Source organism: Microcaecilia unicolor, chromosome 2 (assembly GCF_901765095.1).
Source record: "Microcaecilia unicolor chromosome 2, aMicUni1.1, whole genome shotgun sequence".
In the NCBI taxonomy this organism is placed as follows: Eukaryota; Metazoa; Chordata; class Amphibia; order Gymnophiona; family Siphonopidae; genus Microcaecilia; species Microcaecilia unicolor.
This window is the reverse complement of record NC_044032.1, coordinates 147,148,626-147,173,613: the sequence shown is the minus strand read 5'-3', so window position 1 is coordinate 147,173,613 and position 24,988 is coordinate 147,148,626. Positions and strand designations below refer to the sequence as shown.

Below are 24,988 nucleotides of genomic sequence, written 5' to 3'. Positions count from 1 at the left end.
TCATAAACAACAACAACAAACCAAATAAATAATAAATAAATACATTATAGCTGTCCTTTATCAAATCAATCAAATGACTATTATTCAATGTAATAACTATGGTGTCTTATTCTAAAGGCAGAATATGTAAAGGCTCATCTCTTGTCTCATCACTCCAACTGTCTACAATAAGAAAGAAATTGACTAAACTCAAATATGAGCTAGAGCTAGCTAAATTTAAGGGAGACCCCCCTTCATTATACAGCATACAAGCAATTCATCCTACTTTAACAGAGAATTTAAAACAAGAAAAGAGGTTACAGAGAGGCAAAATGTTGCCTGTACAAAATGCTTTGAGAGACACAAGTAAAATTTGTCCTAAGATCTTTAGAAAACAAGAATAAAAAGCATAAAATGTGTGATTAGGGAAGTAAGAATTTAAAAAATTGACATTATAATCCATCTAGATACAAATGAAATGGTGAGAAAAAAACATCCGTTATAGCAGAGATTTCCAGAAGCTGAAAGATGGGCTTAATCTATGGTAAAGTATTACCTGTGTAGAAATAAAGATTATATATATATACACAGAGGATCTCTAAATGGCAAGAGGGTAGAAATCAAGCATTGAGTGCATCAGCTCAAGTTGTAGAGATTTTTTTTTTGCACTTCTAAGAACCAATGGGGGAGGAGTAACTTGTATGGAGGTCCAGTTACAACCTGCAAGAAACAGTAGTTTAAATTCCTAATTGAAAGCATCAAAGGTAACCTGTATGAGGAGGCATTTACGACCTTAATTGCCTTACTGGACACACTAGATTTGTCACCAAGGGGGACATTATCAATGTGGGTTACTGTTAAGATGTGTTATGTTACTGTTAACTCTACTGTTTATTAACTAGGCATCATTTCATAAAACAGGACCTGTGCTAAAACCTGTTTTTATAATTAATAAGGCACAAAAGGGTGTCCTAAATGACCAGATGACCACTGGAGGAAATCAGGGGTGACCCTCCAATACCCCATTCTAGTGGTCACTGACCCACTTCCACCCCCCCCCCCCCCCCCACAAACGTGAATACAAATATGATTTAGCAACCTCTTTGACAGGCTCAGATGTTAGAGCCAGGTCCATTAGAGCAGCATACAGGTCCCTGGAGTAGTGCAGTGGTCACTGCAATGCAGTGCACCATAGAGTGGGGGACTCTTGTCCATATCACCCTCTACCAGTCACATTTGTGATAGAAACTGTGAGCTCTCCGAAACTCACCAGAAACCCACTGTACCCACATATAGGTGCCCCCTTCACCAAATAAGGGTTATCGTGTACAGCTGTGGGTTTTGAGGGGTTCAGCAGACAAGAAAAGGGAGCAAAAGAGATGGGAGCATGTTTTTGAAGTCCACTAGTGTGCCCCATTTATCTCCTGAGATGTCTGGGAGACTGACTAAAATTGGTGGCCCTTCCTATATCCCAATGGCTTGATTTTCTACGTTTTTCACTTTGACTTTTTTTTTTTTTTAATGGACCAAAAAACAAAATGTTCAAAGTACAAAACCTTGTTAGAAACAGTATTTTCGAAAACAAAAGATAGACATTTTTTCTTTTTGGAAAATGAACTTCTTTCTTATTCGGATTTTGGATGTTTTTTTGCAAGGCTTCTAAAGTCAGACTTAGATGTTATATCGAAAATGCTCCTCCACATCTGCCATCATTTACTATGCTGCTATGGTGCTCATTTTCGAAACAGATGGACATGTCAAACTGACCAAAAAATGTCCATCTGTTGAAAATGTCCAAATCATGACTTTCAAAAGGCAGAATTTGTACATTTTGCACCGCAGTTCATTCAAATAGTATGGGGGCATGTTGGAGGTGTGTTTTTTGGTGGGACTAAGGCAGGCCCAAAATTAAGATGTCTTTCGGAGATAACGGAATGGGAAGAAACGGCTAAGGCTAAACAGAAGGATTTTTACCTAGACCTGTTTCAATCATGTCTAGGGTATACAAAGGTGCTCTGATTGAGCAGCTGACCACTAGAGAGATGAAGGCATAACCCCTCCTTAATTTATCAATGGTTACTGACCCCCCTCCCACCCCCTTAAGAAGTGAAAGTAACAGTGGACACCAGGCTCTATGAGAGCTTCAGGTATTATGGCCTTTCTTAATAGAGCAGCAAGCAAGTATAAGGAGTAGCCTAGTAGTCAGTGTAGTGGACTTTGAACAACAGGACCCAGATATAACTTCCACTTTAACTCTTTAAATTTCTACACAAATTTGTTAGCCCACTTGGAAAATGAAAATTCCTACTGTACCTGAATTTATAAGATACCTGCAAATGTGATGGCTATTGTAGTAGTGTACCTTCAGGTATACTGTAGCAGGTTTTTATCTGTCCCTGGAGGGCTCACAATAACATATAAAGGAATTAAAGTGGGGTTTGTACTTGGGTCCCGATGTTTAAAGTCCACTGCAATGAAAACTAGGCTGCCCCTCTGCTCTGTAGGGACGTCTGTGTGGCCATTTTTGTAGAAATGATTCCAGAAATACATTTTTTAGTGTGTGTTTTTTAGGTTCCTAATTTGGACATTTCATTTTGGAATATGGCAGTTCACTTTGGACATTTTCAGAAGAATGTCATTTTCATGTATTTTTTGAACAGGAAATCCCAATGTTTTTTTTCCAATTTGAAAATGGCCGTGATGGACCTTTTTTTTAATGTTATGAGCAGGGTGTCTCAACTCTGGTTTGAATGTTCTTTCGAAAATGCCCCTTTAAGTCACGTTAGGGGGTCTTTGTACTAAGGTGTGCTAGCATTTTTAGTTCACACTAAAAAGCAGCTGGCACTAAATGCTAAGATTCCCATTAAATTCTTATGGGTGTTTCATCGTTTAGCACCAGCTGAATTTTAGCATAAACTATAAATGCTAGCGCACCTTAGTAAAATACCCCCTAAATAAGAAATACATTACATTTTTTTAGTTCAAAGTAGCCTCAACAGCACAAACACCAGCCATTAGCACACATACAAATACAGAAATAATTGTATTCATTCACAAAAAGCAGTTGATTATTGATGCTCACAATAGCTCAGATGTGCCAAACTAAGCATTTTCAATTCTCTTTCTTTTGGCTTCATCCCCTCCTGTCATAACTTTTGAAAAAGCAAGCTTATAGCATGATATAGGCTAGAGAGGAGAAGCAGAAGAACGATTAGATCCCAGGAGAGGAGGCAAAGGAGAAACAGAAAAGATCATCCAGATCTAATAAGGAATGCATTTGATGTCTCAGCAGTTTCAGGAAGAGAAGAAGGGAGAGAAGCTGCAGGAAAAGGAATAACCAGAGGCTAGAGAGGGCATTACAGGTGCAGGTGAACAACCTCATTCAATAATGGAACAAGAAAGTTGATGCTCAGAGAGAAAAATAATATATTTGGCAAAGAATAATATCAGATATTATCAGACTTAGAATTACAGGATCATTAAACACATTTAACATCATAAACAAGACATCAAAAGAAGAATCTGACTTAACACAGAGCTTTCAGGGGAAGACAGGATATAGCCCCGTCCGTACAAGCCACCCCATACCATTGCAACAACATGGAACAACAGTTTTGGTCTGGATATTATTGACAGCCTTTCTTAATTTATAGAGACCATATAAATATGACATTGAGATGAGCTGGTGAGTTATTTGAAAAATACCCATTAGAAATAAAGAGCAAAATGTATTAGCATTCTTTGCAAAGTTGTATTACTGACTTGTAGGAAGTTATAGGAGGTTATGTAGCTGAAGGAGCTCTATTGTGAGATGGGAGCTTTGTAGGTAGTTTCAGGGGGTTGGAAACTAGGATATTTGTAAATATCTGGAAAACTGTTGAGTTAGGCACATATTTCAGACAGGGTAGTTGAATGGTAATGGCTTTCAGGGAGATATGATGGATGTCTATAGAATAATGAGTGGAATGGGTAGACATGAATTGTTTGTTTACTCTTTTCAAAAATACTAAGACTAGGAGGCATGTGTTGAAGCTACAAAGCAGTAAATTTAAAATGAATTGGAGAAAATGTTTCTTCACTCAACATGTAATTAAACTCTGGAATTCATTGCCAGAGAATGTAGTAAAGGTGGTAAGCTTAGCAGGGTTTAAAAAAGATTTAAACGTCTTCCTAAAGGCAAAGTCCATAGACCATTCTTAAAATGGACTTGGGGAAAATCCACTGCTTATTTCTGGGCTAAGCAGCATAAAATGTATTGAACCTTTTTGGGGATCTTGGATTGGCCACTGTTGGAAACAGGATGCTGGGCTTGATGGACCTTTGGTCTGTCCCAGTGTGGCAATAGTTATGTACTTATGCCCTTATGTACTTATGAGCTACACTTTTCTTATCAAGGCTAAAGGTATACGTTTTTTGAATAAACCAACATATTTACCTGCTTTCCTTTTCTCAGGAACAATGGGATTTGGGGAATTCCTCAACTTCTACTGTATATTCATTTATTTATTTTAACATTTATATCCAGTAATTTCCCACACATTGTTTAGGTTCAATGTGGCTTACAGATACAAATATTTAGAGAAATACATACTGTATAATGCAGTTGACTGCAATTAAGCATAATGTAATTTACAATAAATCTTATGTCAAAACAGAAAAAACATGCAAATTGTTTCACAATAATTACATTTCAGTTTAATGTTTAGAATGATATACAGAAATATTCAAACACCATATAACATTGGATTAGAATTCATCTTTTTGTTGTAAGAACTTTTTAAAAAGAAAGGTTTTTAAGAGATTTCCGAAAGCTAGTAAAATCTGGGATACCTTTGATGTTTTTAGGCAATAAATTCCACCACTTAGTACATTGAAACATAAAGTCAGCTGAAAGGACCGATTTATATATAATTTTCTCTGATTTATATATAATTTTCTTACAGTTGGGTTAGTGAAGAAGTAGGAAGTCCCTGGATCCTCAGATAGAATTACAAGCAGGAAGTTCAATCAAGGGAAGCATGTAATCTGGTGTCAATCAATAAATGATTTGGAAGGCAAATACACATAATTTATGAGCTACCTTAGTATATATCTAGGACCAATGTTGCTTTGGCCCCATGGCTGGCAAAGAAGAACATAAAGTGATTAAAGAAGGTTATCATGCTGCCTATGTCATGAATGATCAAGGTGACCAGAGACAACATCTAGCCAGAAAAGTCTGAAGGGAGGGAGGAGGCATCAGATCATAGAGGGGGGCTTTTACTAAAGCTTAGCTTAAGTTATCTACATTAGGGCCCATTTTATTCCTATAGTCCCTGCTGCAGATAACTCAAGTTAAGCTTTAGCAAAAGACCCCCTGAGTCCTTAGCCCCCTCCAAAACAAATGTCAACTACTTGAGTTTACATTAATTTATTTCGGAGGAAAGCAATTCTTCATGAAGGTTTTAAAAATGTATCTATTATTAAAAATGTATCTTTTACCCTGGTATTTTTCTGAAAATTTGCACAGATGGCATTTTAAAAAACAAACACCCTATTTCAAACATATGACTTGAAAAGATTGCCCAGTTTCCTCTTATTTAGAAAGATCTGAGAGTATTCTAACATGGCAATTTAGTAATAACTAGTCTCAGTTTTCTCTACAGTAAATATAACAAGCAAAGGTAGATAATTTAGCTTTATTCGTTTTGAACCTTGCAAAAACCCAGATTATTCAAAGTCAGCTGAATGGGAGAGCCTTATCCTCAACCTCCTTTTGCTTGGATTCAGACAAATACCCCCCTCCCCCCTTTACAAAGCTGCCCTGGTGGCTGCTGTTACGGTAATGCCAACACAGCCCATTCAAAGCGAATGGGTTATGTCAGCATTACTGCATGGCAGCTACTAGCGTGGCTTTGTGAAAGTGAGGGGGTGGGGGGATATTCTGAAGAGAGGATGAATTGGTTCAAGATCTATTTTCAAGATAGAGGCAGCATTAATTTAAAACACTGTGGTTGTAGAAACAGCACCCTAGGAAAATTAGGAAGGCACAAATTCTTCTTCTTCTTACATTCTGATCCGATTTGAACATTTTTATAAATGATCTGGAAATGGGAATGATCAAATTTGCATATGACTCAAAACTATTGAAAGTTGTGAAACCCCCATGTGGACTGCATGAAATTGCAGGAGGACCTTGGGAGGCTGGAAGTCTGGGCATCCAAATGGTAAATGAAATTTATTGTGGACAAGTGCAAAGTGATGCACATTGGGAAGAATAATCCAAATTATAGCTACATGATGCTAGGTTCCACATTAGAAGTCACCATTAAGAAAAGGATTTAGGGGTCATTATGGACAAAATGTTAGGAATTACTAGAAAAGCTGCATATCAAAAAAGATGTAGTGGAGCTGGAAAAGGTACAGAGAGGAGTGTTCAAAATGATTAAGAGGTTGGAAGATCTCTCATATGAAAAAAAGGTAAAGAGGCTAGGGCTCTTCAGCTTGGAGGAGAGACGCCTGAAGGGGCATATGATAGAGATCTATAAAATCCTGAATGGGTAAACATGAATATATTGTTCACTCTTTCAAAAAATAAAAACACTAGGAGACATTTCATGAAGCATAGAAACATGACGGCAGATAAGGACCAAACAGCCCATCCAGTCTGCCCATTTTCAGTAACCACTAACTCTTCCTTTCCTAAGGGATCCCACATGCCTGTCCCATGCTTTCTTAAATTCTGACATAGTCCCTTGTCTCCACAACCTCCACCAGGAGGCCATTCCACTCATCCACTACCCTTTCGGTAAAAGAGTTTTTTCTTAGATTCCTCCTAAGTCGATTTCCTCTTAACTTCATCATATGCCTCCTCATTCCACCTTCATTTGAAAAAAGCTCACCTCCTATATATTGACGCCACTGAGGTGACGAATGCTGGCGGGACACAGACATGCCCGCTCTTTCAAAGGGTCTAATCATGTGACAGGGAACCGGACAGCTATTGGAGAAGTCCTATGGCCAATGGAAAGAGAGCAATTACATTTAAATTCTCTTCCATTCTACCTCCCTGTTTAGTCCAATAGGTGCCATATTGCGCCACTCATAAATCCATCTTTGCTCTTTTCTCCAAAGTAAGTGATTGATGGTTTCCACCCCAAGGGAAGCTGGGGGATTCAATTGCTACAAAATAGAAAGCTTTTCTATCCAATGGTGTATTAGATGAGCTTCATTGACAGCACAGCGGATCAGACTCAAGTGTTCCAAGAGTCATGAAGTTACACACACATTGAAAACAATTGTTTTCACTCAGCATATATGGGTCCTTTTATTAAGGTGCACTGAAAAATGGCCTGTGGTAGTGTAGACACATGTTTTGGGTGCACGCAGAATTCTTTTTTAGCGCACCTACAAAATAATGCCTTTTTTTTCCCCAAAATGAATGTATAGTAAAATGAAAATTGCCACACGTCCATTTTGGGGCTGAGACCTTACCGCAAGCCATTGACCTAGCGGTAAGGTCTCACACAGTAACCAGGCGGTAATGGTCTATGCACGTCAAATTCCACTTATTGGTACTTGCATCCAATTAACAGTAAAATTCCTGTCAATTAGCTAACATGCATAACTGACCTATTCTATAATTGGGTACACAATTGGGTGCCTAACTTTAGGCACCATTTATATAATTTGGGGGTTAATGTATCTGGGTTTAAAAAAAGGTTTAGACAAATTCCCGGAGAAAAAGTCTCTAAACCATTATTAAAGTAGAACTGGGGGTTAAGTAGCATGGAATCTTGCCACATTTTGAGACTTTGCCAGGTACTTGTAACCTGGATTGGCCACTGTAGAAAATAAGATACTGAGCTAAATGGACCCTTGGTCTAATCCAGTAGAGCAACTCTTTTTATGTTCCCAATATGTTCCTTATTATGAGTCATCAAAATGTCATTAACAAAACTGCTTCCCATTCTTGGTATATTTTAACCTTGTCTTCCAAAAGAGCTACATATTGATTCAGATTAGTCTTCCTGCTGAGCTTTAGTTTTCTACAAAGGCTCTTTAAATTCATCTGGAATTGTCTGAATTTCTTTCCTAAAGAGATCACTTGATAGCACAATTACCATCTCATAAAGTTTCAAAGTTACAATGTTTAGGTTTCAGCAATGTGGTCTTGAAAATAGCTTGAGGGGTGGAATGTTTCTCCAACAAACCATCCTCCTGTTGTATCTTCTCAAAGCTCCCTTCCAGAGGCATTTCAATACTCATCTCACTAACACCAAGCTCCAAACCAAACAAGGAAACCCTTCTTCCACCACTGACTCTGTACTACTCCACAAGCAAGTTATTTAATCTGTTTAGGATTCCCACTATTTTGTCATTCCACAGAAGGGTTTCACGATTTCCTGGGAATCAAGCCAACAGGAGGATTTACACTATGGAAAGAGAAGATGGGCTTTTACAGAAAAGGAAGAAAAAGTATATGCTTTATTTACAGACAAACGTTTCTCTGGAATCAGAGTTGAGCTATATCCTGCCTGAAATCCAGAACAGACACAGTGTGTCTTCTAAAGGAAAAAACACTATTGTCCTGCCCCCATATTCATGGAGGCAGGGCATATTGTGATGTATATATAGTATGAGTATTATTTGTATTTAATTGTGTTGTCTGTGTAATAGATAGCAGTGTGTACTGGGGCTTCCCCCCCCTCCCTATAGCTTGCAGTATCCTGCGATTGACTCCTTGTGAACTTTTTCTATTGGGCCATAAGTCTGAGCTAGGTCCAGCCCTCCCTTTCTGCCCTGTGGGCTGTGTGATAGAGCCCAGTCTTCCTTGCATGCCTTTTTGATCAGCAGCTGTTCTAGGGGCTGATCCCTCCTTAATCTACTGTAATTCCATCAAGATATTTTACTATCTTCCCAAATCATTCCCCATTTATTTTCCCTGAGAGTCTCTCCTTTATTCTCATTTGAGTGTTACAGCTTTTCCTCTTAGGTGGGTTGAGGTTCTGGTCCATGCCTCTGGGGTGGCTAGATACAGACTCTAAGTGCAGAAGGCAGCAATTCTCTTCTAAGCAACTGAAGTGTAGGTTGGATTTTCTTTGTTTATTAAGAGTACTACAATAAAGATTTGCTTAAGAATTGACAGTGTACTGGAAAATCTCTCTAGTTGACTGATTGCCAAAGCAGGAAAACCTAGTTGGAGAAAGGGCTGAAGAGAACATCATACTAGATGTGACAGAACAGTGTGTTTTAAGCCTGTAAAACTACCTTAATTCTTGAAGCGTATTTCTCTAGTTTGACCAGCAGGTGATGCATGCTTTTTTAAGCTGTTTCCTTCTTTAGTTAACACAGATAAAGAAAATGCCTGCAATGATGTAACCAGCTATTTTTTAAACTTGTTGTTCTGGATTCTGATTGGCCCAGGAGCTCAATTTCATTTGGATTTTACTTGTGTTTGCCGCAGTCATAGCCCAGGAGAAGAGAGAGACAGATATCTTTTCTGAGGCCCTGTGATCAGTTATATTTGATAATCTGTGAACAGCATATTTCCCGATCTTCCAAGGTACTTTTTAGAAAATAAACAAATACCTCTACTGGAAGGATATTAATTTATATTAATTTAAATTCTCCTTCCCTTAAAATTGTTTCCATTAATAGGCAAGGAAATATATTGAACTACACCTACAGATGAAATCTGAACAAGTTCCTAAATCTCTCACAATAAATCTATCTGCTTCCTATATCTCTCAGAACAAGTGTATAAAAAAATAGAGAGAGAATTGGTAGTCTTGTCATTTCCTTTGATCCACAGGCACAAAAAGCTCCTGCACTTGAAATGTGGCAAAGCAGCATTATGCCCCTGAAGCCGCAGCTCCCATTACAGCTATTGTCTCTGTTCAGACTGAATGCTTGGTCCAAGGCAAGATTCTGATTTTATGTGATAAATGTATGCATATTGTATCTCTCATGAAAGAAATATAAGAACTAAGAGAGGACGTGGCAAAACTAAGAAGCTTCTGTGACAACCGGAAATTCATCCCAGAGATGCATGTTGAAACACTGGGGATCTCCAGCAAAGGAAGAGAAGATCTTCTGCAGAAAGAGAACAGATGGACACAAGTCACCGGATCCTTCAAAATCAACCCCCCCCCCCCCCCAAATTCCATCTTCTGTTGAACTGAAGAATCATTTTGCATTCCTGGAGGCAGAAGAGCTGAAAACATCTCAATAACAAGAGGAGATGATGATCAATAATCCCAAAGATGCTGGATCGGTGGCCAATAAGAAGCAAAAGGTAGTGGTTGTTGGTGAGTCTCTTCTGAAGGGTAGTGTAGTGCCCATCTGCCAACCAGACATGATGCCCAGGGAGGTGTGCTGTCTGCCTGGTGCCAAGATTTGAGATGTAGCAGAAAGATTGCCTAGACTCATCAAGCCTACTGACCACTATCCTATGCTGGCACAAATAATACTTCTAGGTATTTTGCTAAACATATGAAATGTGACTTCATGGCTCTGGGCCAGATTGTAAAGCACCTAGGTAAGCTGGCTGTGTTCTCATCAGTCCTTTTTGTTGGAGGTAAAGGCCGAATGAGGGAAGCTTGCATCCTGAAGCTAAATGTCTGGCTGTGCGGATGGTGCCAACACAAGTGCTTCAGTTTTGTAGACCATGGGATCATTTTCCAAAAGCTACTGAGTTTAATTACACATTGAGTGAGAATATTTTCTCTGGTTTGTTTTAAATTTACTACTTAGTGAATCATTACGTGCCCCCTAGCCCTAGTATTTTTTGGAAAGCGTAAACAAGCAATTCATGTCTACCCATTCCACTCAGTATTTTATAGATCTCTATCATATCCAGAGATGGGTAGTAATGAATATTTGTACTTAAGTACAAATGACAGTACTTTTACTTGTAACCAGTTAGATATTTTTGCAATACTTTTTACTTGTAACTCATTACAAGTAAGCTGTACTTTTGTACTTTATTGATTGATTGATTTTTTGAATTATTTGTTATTATTATTATTATTATTATTTGTATGAAAGTACAAATTTAGAATGTATTTTTTAAGTATTTTCCATACCTTTACTTGTAGCGGATTGGGTCTGAACTTCTGGTCCCCAAAACAGCTGAACTGGGACCAGAAGTTCAGACCCAATCAGATGCAAACCATCATCTTAAAATTATTTCATCTTAAAATTATTTGGTAGTACCACAGTAATGATACAACATTATTCAGTAGTACTACGGGAACCGGGACCACAATTACTTTATCCCTGTGGTAATGGGGATAAAGGCTGGCCACCCTGCCTCTCTCTGATCCTCAGGGTGCCCTCCCCAAGCCTACCTTAATGTGCCCTGGTGGACTAGTGGCCTCTTCAGGGCAGGAAAGAATTCCTGCCCACTACCGCTGCTCTCCTGCTTTTTCAAAATAGCTGCCGAGACTTCAAGCGGTGGCCTCGCGAGACTTCTGAAATCTCAGCAGCCATTTTGAAAAAGTGGCAGTATTGAGGAGAGCAGTAACAGCAGGCAGGAAAGAGTGGAGTTCTTTCCTGCCCTGAAGAGGCTAGCTTAGCCCAGCCAGCCAATCAGCCAAGCTCAGCCCAGCCAGTGAGTGTGCAGGAGGGGAGGGGGGAGGGGAGTGGAAAAATGTGGATTGATTAAGAGCTGTTTTATGGTAGGTGGTCTTAAAGAGGAAATACTTTTAATAGAGTATCATGAGATATGACATTTGGTGGGGAGGGTTAATTTTTCTGTAGATGCACCATGTTTTACCTACAAATAAGGACTTTTATAAATTTGCCCCAGTGTATGTGTACATAAAATTGTATGTGATAGGATAGTGTGGTGAGCATGGAAATTCATGCAAATGAGCTGTGCACTCGATTTCTCCTAAAGCAATAAACCATGCTAAATTTTGAATTGCTTTCTTACCTCCTTCTTAATGCTGAATCTATGCTACAGCCTACCATGCAATGTGTAGAACCAGCATTAGGCAGAATGGATGAAAGTTGCTCTCCCCATAATGCAGCATTTTCAAAGAGGTCAATATTCAAGCAATCTAAGCACCTCACTAGGGTTTCTTTTAAAAAAGCGGCGATAAGCCCAATGCAGGCTTACCGCTTGCAAAACAGGAACTGCTACTGGGCTACCACAGCAGACCGATGGTAGTTTCCACCCCTAGCATGCCATCATACCGGTGATACAAATATATATTTACTTTTGTAGCTCTGGTATATACCTGGCAGTAATCGGGCAGTGCCACGTGCTGCCCAGTTACCTTCGGGTTAGCACTGGAGCCCTTACCGCCACTTCAGTGGGTGATGGTAAGGCGTGTTAGCATCTTTAATATGCTTTAACCATGTACGTGTGTTAACCATGTATGTGTCTACAATATCCCTATAGGTGCCTACATGGTTAGCACGTGCGCTAATTATAGGAGCGTTAAAAATGCTAACACGCCTTATTAAACAGGATTCTTGACTGTTATTGTATTTGATCCTTGTATAGATGTGTAGAGGAGTCAACTGATATAATGCTAACAGATAATTGCGGATCACCTTGTCGAATATGTTTAATAATATTTAAGCATACCTTACTTGAAAAAAAAAAAAAAAACTTTGACCTTGTTGATAATCACACAGCCTTTCAGGAAACACATCTTACTTATAGTCTACAACTGGCTCATTGATTTTAAGGGAAAAAATCTATTCAAAAACAATTATAAGATGCATATCCTGGTGTGTGAACGCATCGCTAGTTGCTGTCTGACAAGAGTGTTAAACAATTGTTACTCCTGTAGATAGGCCACATTTATTTTTACTGATTCAGAAACACATTAGGTTGCCATATAAGCAGACCTCTCTGTCCCTGAGTGTACTGCATGATAATGTTTCTCAAAGTCAAGGAAAGTTCATCCTGTGACCAAGATCACTGGATACAGTCCAGGAAAATGCCATTTGCAGGGATGGTGTTAAGTGGTGGAAGACTGTTGTGGGACTTAGATTCCTGCTTTTTTAAATTATCTCTGACTTTGATCTGTGAAATTTGGAGATGTGTGAAAGAAAAAAAAATAAAATCAGAAGTAAATATTTCCAGATATTTGGCCAGTGATGCAGCTTAGCAACTGTGCATAATTGAGGCCAGTGCCATTAACACTCAGATATACATGACTGTTTGTGTCTGATTTCAAAAATCACAAACTGCAGAAATCTTTTAGTTAACAAGCTCTGGAGTGTCACACTATTCCAAGTAATGGCAAAGAAGTATTGAATTCATGTTAGTACTAATATTTCATGTAATATAGCATTTTGATTTGGTTACCATTCAGGACAAGGGCTCCTTTTAGTTTCCACTATTGCAAGAGGTACTCAGCAGTAAAGCTGTAACTTTGCTTTACATTTGCATGGCATAATAGATTTGTTACTTTGGGTATGTCCAGTATGGGAAACAGGACAAACTGAATTTAGAGGCCCTTTACTAAAGTGCACTGAAATCTGGGCTTAATGTACTCTACGGTGGAACTTTCCTATGTGCTAAGCCCAGATTTAGGGTTGCTTTTACAAAGCCACACTCAAAAAGGGTTCCGTCGATGGTGTCAGTGCATGGGTTTTCCATGCACAGCAGCCACTTTCAGCATGGCAGTAAAATGAGCACCATGCCACTTTTTTTGTAATAAGAGTTGAAGGATGATATGAACCTGAGTGCCCTGGTTTACAGTCCACTGCACTAACCACTAGGCTGCTCCTCTGCTCTGCAAGGACATCTGTGTGGCCATTTTTCAAAAATGCTGCCAGACAAATGTCCTTGTCTCTGTTTTTTGGGTGTTCATAATTTGGATGTTTCAATTTCTAAATGGCTGCTCATTTTGGATGTTAGAACATAAGAATAACCATACTGGGTTAGGCCAATGGTCTATCTAGCCCAGTATCCTGCTTCCAACAGTGGCCAATCCAGGTCACAAGGAACTGGCAGAAATCCAATTAATAGCAACATTCCATGCTGCCAATCCCGGGGCAAGCAGTCGCTTCCTCCATGACCATCTCAGTAACAGACTATGGACTCTTCCTCCAGGAACTTGTCCAAACCTTTTTTAAACCCAGATACACTAACCAATGTTATCACATTCTTTGTCAGCGAGTTCCAGAGCTTAATTATTCTTTGAGTGAAAAAATATTTCCTTCTATTTGTTTTAAAAGTAGATAGTAGACATAGAGGAGAATAATCGAACGGCGCCGGCGAAATAGATTGCCTGCGATCTATTTTGGCGGCGCTGCAAACAGCTGGCCGAACCGAATTATCGAAAAAGATGGCCGGCCATCTTTTCTTTCGATAATACGGTTTGGCCCGGCCAAATGCCAGAGTTCGCCAGGTTTGAGATGGCCAGTTTTGTTTTTCAGCGATAATGGAAAAAATGCCGGCGATCTCAAACCCGGCAAAATCCAAGGCATTTGGTCGTGGGAGAAGCCAGCATTTGTAGTGCACTGGTCCCCCTGACATGCCAGGACACCAACTGGGCACCCTAGGGGGCACTTCTAAAAAATAAAATAATATATACAAATAGCTCCCAGCTGCATAGCTCCCTTACCTTGGGTGCAGAGCCCCCCAAATCCCCCCCAAAACCCACTCCCCACAACTCTACACCACGACCATAGCCCTTATGGGTGAAGGGGGCACCTACATGTGGGTACAGTGGGTTTTGGGGGGGGTTGGAGGGGTTTGGAGGGCTCAACACTTACCACCACAAGTGTACCAGGTAGGAGGGGATGAGCCTGGGTCCGCCTGCCTGAAGTCCACTGCAACCAACAAAAACTGTTCCAGGGACCTGATAATGCTGTCAGGGAGCTGGGTATGACATTTGAGACTGGCATACAGGCTGGCAAAAAAGTCCGTCAACCAGTTCCTAATCCAGTCCTATCTTCAGCCCATCTAGTTTATTCAAGAGCCTCCTGTGGGGAGCCGTGTCAAAAGCTTTGCTGAAATCTAAGTAGATTATCTCCATAGCACGTCCTTGATTCAATTGTCCAGTCACCCAGTCAAAGAATTCAATGAGATTTGTTTGGCACGATTTCCCTTTGGTAAAATCATGTTGTCTCAGATCTTGCAACTTATTGGTTTCCAGGAAATTCACTATCTTATCGCTTCCATTACTTTTCCAATAACCGAAGTGAGGCTTACCGGCCTGTAGTTTCCAGCTTCTTCCCTATCACCACTTTTGTGAAAAGGGACCACATCCGCCGTTCTCCAATCCCATGGAACCTCTCCCGTCTGCAAGGATTTATTAAACAAATCTTTAAGAGGACCCGCCAGAACCTCTCTGAGCTCCTTCAATATCCTGGGGTGTATCTTGTCCGGTCCCACGGCTTTGTCCACCTTTAGATTTTCAAGTTGTTCATACATACTCTCTTCCGTGAATGATACTATATCCACTCCATTTTCATATGTACTTTTGTCAGTCAATCGCGGTCCTTCTCCAGGATTTTCTTCTGTGAAAACAGAACAAAAGTATATGTTTAGCAAATTTGCTTTTTCTTCATCATTATCCACATAGTGGTTCGCAGCATCTTTCAGTCTCACAATTCCACCATTTTTAGTCTTTCTCCTTTCACTAATATACTTGAAGAAATTTTTGTCACCTCTCCTTACCTTTCTAGCCATTTGTTCTTCCGCTTGCGCTTTTGCCAGACATATCTCTCTCTTTGCGTCTTTCAGTTTTATCCGGTATTCCTCTCTGTGTTCCTCTTTATGAGTTTTTCTGTACCTCAGGAATGCCAACTCTTTGGCCTTTATTTTTTGAGCCACTCGCTTGGAGAACCATATTGGTTTCCTTTTTCCTCTTGCTTTTATTTACTCTCTTTACATAAAGGTTTGTGGCCCTATTTATAGCTTCTTTCAGCCTGGACCACTGTCCTTCCACCTCTCGTTCGTCCTCCCAGCCCATCAGCTCCTTCCTCAGGTATCCCCCCTTTTTACTAAAGTCAGCACGCTTTAAATCCACGACTTTGAGTTTTGAGTGGCCGACCTCCACTTCAACCGTCATATCAAACCAAACTATTTGATGGTCACTGCTGCCCAGGTGGGCACCCATTCTGACATTTGACACACTATCCCCATTTGTGAGCACCAGATCCAGCGTCGCTCCCTCCCTCGTGGGTTCTGTGACCATTTGTCTGAGCAGAGCACTTTGAAAAGCATCCACAATCTCTCTACTTCTTTCTGATTCTGCAGACGGAACCTTCCAATCTACATCCGGCAGATTGAAATCTCCCAGCAACAGCACCTCTGTCTTCTTTCCCAACTTGTGGATATCTGTGACCAGATCTTTATCTAGTTCCTGCAATTGTGTTGGAGGTCTGTATACAACACCCACGTGGACAGAGGTTTGATCATCTCTTTTTAAGGTGATTCATATTGCTTCTTCCTTTCCCCAGGTCCCTGTCATTTCAGTTGCCTCGATGTCATTTCTCACATACAGAGCTACTCCTCCACCTTTATGACCCTCTCTATCCTTCCTAAATAGATTATAGCCTGGTATGTTTGTATCCCATTCATGGGAACCATTGAGCCACGTCTCTGTGATTACAACAACGTCTAAGTCTGCCTCCAACATCAGGGCTTGAAGGTCATGAACTTTATTGCTTAGACTGCGAGCATTTGTGGTCATCGCTTTCCATCTACATTTCCTGGTATGTGATTTGGGGGTGTTTCTTGTCTTTGGGTACCTTCATATCTTTTTGTTCCACCTTCATTGCTTTTGCTTTTTCTTCTGCCTCAGTTCCATTGCTTGTTCTTCCGCATCAGTTCTATTTTGAGGAACATCACAGTGCTGTAATGGAGCAAAAGAATTCTGTAGGGGCAACACTTGTGAGGGCGGATGCCTCTGTGTCACATAATGAAGTCTGCCTGAGCCTACTGTGAACCATCTATTCTTAGGTGGTTGTATCCTTTGAGGCAGTGGTGTGAATTTGGCTTGATTCTGTGCAGTATGATTTTGTGCAGTCTTAGAAGTTGCTTTAAGTGCATCTAATTCCTGCTTTATTTTACTGAGCTCCTGTTTTAAACTAGCAATCTGATGACAGATAGGACAAGCCTTACATCTCCAGATGATTGACCTTGAAACTAAAGCTCCACAATTATTACAGAGAATAAAAGTCATCCTGATTTGTTGGAATGGGTATGAACAGGTATTCTATGATGGGGTTTAACAGTGTGCAAGATTAACTTTACTCCTCAGCAATCTGAGACAGATTGTAATTAGGGTGGAGTTAATTTATGATAAGTAGTGTATTTAGAAAAGCTATTTAGGAAGTGTCAGTCATGGGGTGTGTGGGGATGGGTGGGATGAGGGGAAGGGTGGGGGGGGGGGTTAAACTTAAAACTTGTGGAATATGTTTGCTGTAAAACCTATCTCTAGGACTGTATTAAGCCACTTTTCTACACAGCTGGTTGGGTCAAGGGGAAGACAAGGTTAAGTCAAGGGGAAGACAAGGTTAAGAAATGCACCAGAAATGTGCAAAAACCACAGCTTTAGGGTAGAAAAAGCCATGAATAAAGCCAGCACAAGTCTTATCTGTGTTTCCTTCAGGCAAGAGACAAGCAAAGAGCTTCAGGCTGCCCAGCTCTCTCAACAGAAGCCACACCTAAGCGTTTAAAATGGCTGCAGAAAAAACAGTATTCCATGTAATTTCATGGAGTGTCTCCTGGTCTTTGTACTTTTTCAAAGAGTGAAAAATTGATTCACTTTTACCTGTTCTACACAACTCAGGATTTTATAGAGCTCAATCATATCCCCTCTCAGCCATCTCTTTTTCCTATGCTTGGAATAAACTTCCTGAGCCCTTATGCCAAGCCCCCTCCCTGCCCATCTTCAAATCCTTGCTCAAAGCCCACCTCTTCAATGTCACCTTCGGCACCTAACCTATTCAGGAAATCTAGACTGCCCCAATTTGATTGCCCCTATTTGACTGACTGTACATTTGTCCTTTAGAATGTAAGCTCCTTGAGCAGGGACTGTCCTTCTATGTTAAACTGTACAGCGCTGCGTAACCCTAGTAGCGCTTTAGAAATGTCAAGTAGTAGTAGTAAGTTGAAGAGCCCTAACCTCTTTAACCTTTCCCCATATGGGAGAAGTTCTATCCCCTTTATCATTTTGGTCACTCTTCTTTGAACCTTTTCTAATTCTGCTATATTGTTTTGAGATATGGCAACCACAATTGAACGGAATGCTCAAGGTGAGGTAGGCATTATAATAGTCTTGGTCTTATTTTGCATCCCTTTCTTAATAATTCCTAGCACCCTGTTTGCTTTTTTGGCTGCCTCCGCAGAATGTGCAGAAGATATCAGCATATTATCTACAATGACACCTTTTTCTTAATTATAGTATTCCTGTTTGTGCCAAAGGAATACTTTCTTTGGTGTAACCTAGGATCTCTCCATTATTGTGGACTGTTTGATCCAATATTATATTTTCATATTATGCATGTTTGATTTTTCCTTGTGCTTTCTGCAGTGATGTAGAATTACTTAATATTGGTATATCTTTCAAAGATTGTTATCTTTGTTTAAAATGAAATTAATAAAGAAATTAAAAATATCTACAATGACACCAAGATCTTTTTCTTGAATGCTGACTCCTAAGGTGGACCCTAGCATCAGGTAAGTATAATTCGAATTATTCTCCCCAATGTGCATCGCTTTGCATTTGTCCACATTAAATTTCATCTGCCATTTGGATGCCCAGTCTTCCAGTTTCCTAAGGTTTTCAAAAATGTAGGCCCTGTTTACTAGGGACCGTTAAGGGCACTCCAGCCTTTTCAGCATGTGCTAAACATTAGCGTGTGCTAAACGCTAAAGACACCCATAGAAATATACGGGTGTCTCTGGCATTTAACACACGTTAATTTTAGGTGCACACTAAAAATGCTCGATCGTCTTAGTAAACAGGACCCATAATCACCTCACTCATTTTTTCCATCTTCCAGATCATTTATAAATATGTTAAATAGCACCAGTCCCAGTATAGATCCCTGCAGTACTCCACCATTCTTGAAGAGAAGCTCCACTGGTTTGGTTATTTGGATATCTACAGTAATAGATTTCATCACCAACAGATAAGTACTTGTTTTCATATTCCACGAATTGGAAGTAGATGTTTTGATTACATTGTCTAATGAGACCGGATATACACTTTAAAGATATCTTGTAATGCGGTGATTTACAATTAAACTGTATTTTGGAACACAAACCAACATGCCCTTTTACTAAGCAGCAGTAAAAAGTGGCCTGTGGTAGTGTGGACACATTATATTGGCATGCACTGGCCCATTTTTTTACTACAGCTGGGATAAAAGGCTTTTTTAAATGGGGCAGTAAAAGGCCATGTGCTAAAATTGAAAGTAGCATGTGGTTATTTACAGCCTGAGCCCTTACCGCCACCCATTGAAATAGCTGTAAGGGCTCATGTGCTACTCACGTGGTAATCATGCAACGTGTACCAATATGCCCCTACAATAGAAAATAGAAAATTATTTTCTACCATGGGAAACAGAATTACCACTGAGTGCCCATGCTATCTCAGCAGTAGTGCAAATTTGGTGCTCCCTACCTGCATGTTAGCCCTACTGCTGCTTAGTACAAGGGCCCCCAAGTGCTATGATGGACAAAGGGTGCGATTGTCGGTTGACAGTATATGCACATTGGGGCCCTTTTACTAAGACGCATAGGTGCCTACGCATGCCCAACATGTGCCAAATTGGAGTTACCCCCCCCCCCTCGGTTACCACGTGACCCTTGTGGTAATTTCAATTTTGGTGTATGTCCGCTACATGTGTCTGAAAAATATTTTTTATTTTGTGACACACGGCAGCTACGCGCGTCAAGTGGCTGGTGGACGTGAGGATCGCCTGGTGACTTGCCTGCCTGGTGCGAAGGTGGCGGACCTCACGCGTCACCTAGATAGGATTTTATATAGTGCTGGGGAGGAGACGGCTGTCTTGGTACATGTGGGTACTAATGACATAGGAAAATGTGGGAGAGAGGTTCTGGAAGCAAAATTTAGGCTCTTAGGTAGAAAGCTGAAATCCAGATCCTCCAGGGTAGCATTTTCTGAAATGCTACCTGTGCCACGCGCAGGGCCCAAGAGACAGGCAGAGCTCCAGAGTCTCAATGCGTGGATGAGACGATGGTGCAGGGAGGAGGGCTTTAGATTTGTTAGGAACTGGGCAACATTCTGGGGAAGGGGGAGCCTATTCCGAAAGGATGGGCTCCATCTTAACCAGAGTGGGACCAGGCTGCTGGCATCGGCGTTTAAGAAGGAGATAGAGCAGCTTTTAAACTAGAAATGGGGGGAAGGCCGACAGTCGCTCAAAAGAGCATGGTTCGGGATAAGGTATCTTTCAAAGATATCACCATAACAGGGAAGATAGAGTATCCTGATAGTGAGGTTGCAAAAGAGATTGTAGTAGATCGGGTATCTTTAAATAACAATAAAAATCAGACAAAAGATTGCCAATTAATACTGTCAAGTACTAAGCATGATGTACTTAGGAACAACAAACATAGTTTGAAATGTCTATATGCGAATGCCAGGAGCCTAAGAAATAAGATGGGGGAGTTGGAATATATTGCACTAAATGAAAAATTAGATATAATAGGCATCTCTGAGACCTGGTGGAAGGAGGATAACCAGTGGGACACTGTCATACCGGGGTACAAATTATATCGTAGTGATAGGGTGAATCGGATTGGTGGAGCGGTAGCATTGTATATTAACGAGAGCCTTGAATCAAATAGATTGAAAATTCTGCAGGAAACAAAACACTCCTTGGAATCACTGTGGATTGAAATTCCATGTGCAAAGGGGAAAAGGATAGTGATAGGAGTGTACTACCGTCCGCCTGGCCAGGACGAACAGACGGATGCGGAAATGTTAAAGGAAATCAGGGACGCAAACAAACTGGGCAACACAATAATAATGGGGGATTTCAATTACCCGCATATAGACTGGGTTAATGTAACATCTGTACACGCAAGGGACATAAGATTTCTTGATGAAATCAAGGACAGCTTCATGGAACAGCTAGTTCAGGAGCCGACAAGAGAAGGAAAAATACTAGACTTAGTCCTTAGTGGTGCTCATGATCTAGTGCAGGGGGTAACGATACGAGGGCCGCTTGATAACAGTGATCATAATATGATCGGTTTTGATATTGGCATTGAAGGAAGTGAAACTAGGAAATCAAGTACGCTAACGTTTAACTATAGAAAAGGTGATTACGACAAAATGAGAAAAATGGTGAAAAAAAGACTGAAAGGAGCAGCTCGCAGAGTAAAAAACTTGCATCAGGCGTGGATGCTGTTTAAAAACACCATCCTGGAGGTTCAGGACAAATATATTCCACGTATTAGAAAAAAGGGAAAAAAGACTAAACGTCAGCCGGCGTGGCTAAACAGTAAGATAAAGGAAATCATTAGAGCCAAAAAACAATCCTTCAGAAAGTGGAGAAGAGAACCAACTGAAAGTAACAGGATAGATCATAAGGAATGCCAAGCCAAATGCAAAGCGGAGATAAGGAGGGCAAAAAAGGACTTTGAGAAGAAATTAGCTTTGGAAGCAAAAATACATAGTAAAAATTTTTTTAGATACATTAAAAGCAGGAAACCGGCCAAAGAGTCGGTTGGGCCGCTGGACGAAAATGGTGTTAAAGGGGCGATCAAGGAGGACAAAGCCGTAGCGGAGAAATTAAATGAATTCTTTGCTTCGGTCTTCACCGAGGAGGATTTGGGGGGGACACCGGTGCCGGAAAGAATATTTGAAGCGGGGGAGTCGGAGAAACTAAACAAATTCTCTGTAACCTTGGAGGATGTAATGGGTCAGTTCAGCAAGCTGAAGAGTAGTAAATCACCGGGACCTGATGGTATTCATCCCAGAGTATTAATAGAACTAAAAAATGAACTTGCGGAGCTACTGTTAGAAATATGCAATCTGTCCCTAAAATCGAGTGTAGTACCGGAAGACTGGAGGGTAGCCAATGTTACTCCGATTTTTAAGAAGGGTTCCAGAGGAGATCCGGGAAATTATAGACCGGTGAGTCTGACGTCGGTGCCGGGCAAGATGGTGGAGGCTATTATTAAGAATAAAATTGCAGAGCATATACAAAAACATGGACTGATGAGACAAAGTCAGCACGGATTTAGTGAAGGGAAGTCTTGCCTCACCAATCTAATGCATTTTTTTGAGGGGGTAAGCAAACATGTGGACAATGGGGAGCCGGTTGATATTGTATATCTGGATTTTCAGAAGGCGTTTGACAAAGTGCCGCACGAAAGACTCCTGAAGAAATTGCAGAGTCATGGAATCGGAGGTAGGGTATTATTATGGATTAAGAACTGGTTGAAAGATAGGAAGCAGAGAGTAGGATTGCGTGGCCAGTATTCTCAGTGGAGGAGGGTAGTTAGTGGGGTCCCGCAGGGGTCTGTGCTGGGTCCGTTGCTTTTTAATGTATTTATAAATGACCTAGAGATGGGAATAACTAGTGAGGTAATTAAATTCGCCGATGACACAAAATTATTCAGGGTCGTCAAGTCGCAGGAGGAATGTGAACGATTACAGGAGGACCTTGCGAGACTGGGAGAATGGGCGTGCAAGTGGCAGATGAAGTTCAATGTTGACAAGTGCAAAGTGATGCATGTGGGTAAGAGGAACCCGAATTATAGCTACGTCTTGCAAGGTTCCGCGTTAGGAGTTACGGATCAAGAAAGGGATCTGGGTGTCGTCGTCGATGATACGCTGAAACCTTCTGCTCAGTGTGCTGCTGCGGCTAGGAAAGCGAATAGAATGTTGGGTGTTATTAGGAAGGGTATGGAGTCCAGGTGTGCGGATGTTATAATGCCGTTGTATCGCTCCATGGTGCGACCGCACCTGGAGTATTGTGTTCAGTACTGGTCTCCGTATCTCAAAAAAGATATAGTAGAATTGGAAAAGGTACAGCGAAGGGCGATGAAAATGATAGTGGGGATGGGACGACTTTCCTATGAAGAGAGGCTGAGAAGGCTAGGGCTTTTCAGCTTGGAGAAGAGACGGCTGAGGGGAGATATGATAGAAGTGTATAAAATAATGAGTGGAATGGATCGGGTGGATGTGAAGCGACTGTTCACGCTATCCAAAAATACTAGGACTAGAGGGCATGAGTTGAAGCTACAGTGTGGTAAATTTAAAACGAATCGGAGAAAATTTTTCTTCACCCAACGTGTAATTAGACTCTGGAATTCGTTGCCGGAGAACGTGGTATGGGCGGTTAGCTTGACGGAGTTTAAAAAGGGGTTAGATAGATTCCTAAAGGACAAGTCCATAGACCGCTATTAAATGGACTTGGAAAAATTCAGCATTTTTAGGTATAACTTGTCTGGAATGTTGTTACGTTTGGGGAGCGTGCCAGGTGCCCTTGACCTGGATTGGCCACTGTCGGTGACAGGATGCTGGGCTAGATGGACCTTTGGTCTTTCCCAGTATGGCACTACTTATGTACTTATGTACTTATGACATGCGGAGACCATTTCCACCCGGTTACCACGTGAGACCTTACTGCTAGGTCAATGGCTTGCGGTAAGGTCTCAGACCTAAAATGGACACGTGGCAATTTTCATTTTGCCGCACATCCATTTTCGGCAAAAAAAAAGGCATTTTTTGTAGGTGCGCTAAAAAATAATTCTGTGCATGCCCGAAACACGTGTCTACACTACCGCAGGGAATTTTTCAGCGCACCTTAGTAAAAGGACCCATTGTTATTTCTGAGCACTTATTATCACAAATTTATAATAGTCCACATACATGTGAAGAATATTTTGAAAAAGTAAAAAGTAGCAGAAAATATTATTAAGCCATGCTAAAAAGTGGCCAGCGCTGTCATTAGCATGTGTGTTTCCCACACGCTGCGGCCACTTTTAGCGTGACTGTAAAATGGCCACATTTCAATTTCTGTATCTACTACTACTACTATTTAACATTTCTAAAGAGCTACTAGGGTTACGCAGCGTTGTACAATTTAACATAGAAGGACAGTCCCTGCTCAAAGAGCTTACAATCTAATGGACAAATGTACAGTCAGTCAAATTGGGGCAGTCTAGATTTCCTGAAAGGTATAAAGGTTAGGTGCCGAAAGCAACATTGAAGAGGTGGGCTTTGAGCAAGGATTTGAAGATGGGTAGGGAGGGGGCTTGGCGTAGGGGCTCAGGAAGTTTATTCCAAGCATAGGGTGAGGCGAGGCAGAATGGGTGGAGTCTGGAGTTGGCGGTGGTGGAGAAGGGTACTGAGAGGAGGGATTTGTCCTGTGAGCGGAGATTTCGGGCGGGAACGTAAGGGGAGATGAGGGTATAGAGGTAATGAGGGGCTGCAGACTGAGTGCATTTGTAGGTAAGAGGGAGAAGCTTGAACTGCATGCGGTATCTGATGGGAAGCCAGTAAAGTGACCTGAGGAGAGGGGTGATATGAGTATATCGGTTCAGACGGAATATAAGACATGCAGCAGAGTTCTGAACGGATTGAAGGGGGGATAGATGGTTAAGTGGGAGGCCAGTGAGGAGTAGGTTGCAGTAGTCAAGGCGAGAGGTAATGAGAGCATGGATGAGAGTTCGGGTGGTGTGCTCAGAGAGGAAAGGGCGAATTTTGCTGATGTTAAAGAGGAAGAAGCGACAGGTCTTGGCTGTTAGCTGGATATGCGCAGAGAAGGAGAGGGAGGAGTCGAAGATGACTCCGAGGTTGCGGGCAGATGAGATGGGGAGGATGAGGGTGTTATCAACTGAGATCGAGAGCGGAGGAAGAGGAGAAGTGGGTTTTGGTGGAAAGATGATAAGCTCGGTCTTGGCCATGTTCAGTTTCAGGTGGTGGTTGGACATCCATGCAGCAATGTCGGATAAGCAGGCCGATACCTTGGCCTGGGTCTCCACGGTGATGTCTGGTGTGGAGAGATACAGCTGGGTGTCATCAGCATAAAGATGATACTGGAAACCTGAGATGAGATCAGTGAGCCC

At 41.1% G+C, this 24,988-nt stretch overlaps 1 long non-coding RNA gene across 1 annotated transcript; it reads left to right on the top strand.

Moving 5' to 3' along the window:
- The first annotated feature begins 1,083 nt into the window (after positions 1–1,083).
- Positions 1,084–24,988, top strand: LOC115462304. Its single transcript, XR_003940808.1, has 3 exons — positions 1,084–1,208; positions 21,778–21,784; positions 24,977–24,988. It is a non-coding gene; the product is annotated as an uncharacterized LOC115462304 (long non-coding RNA).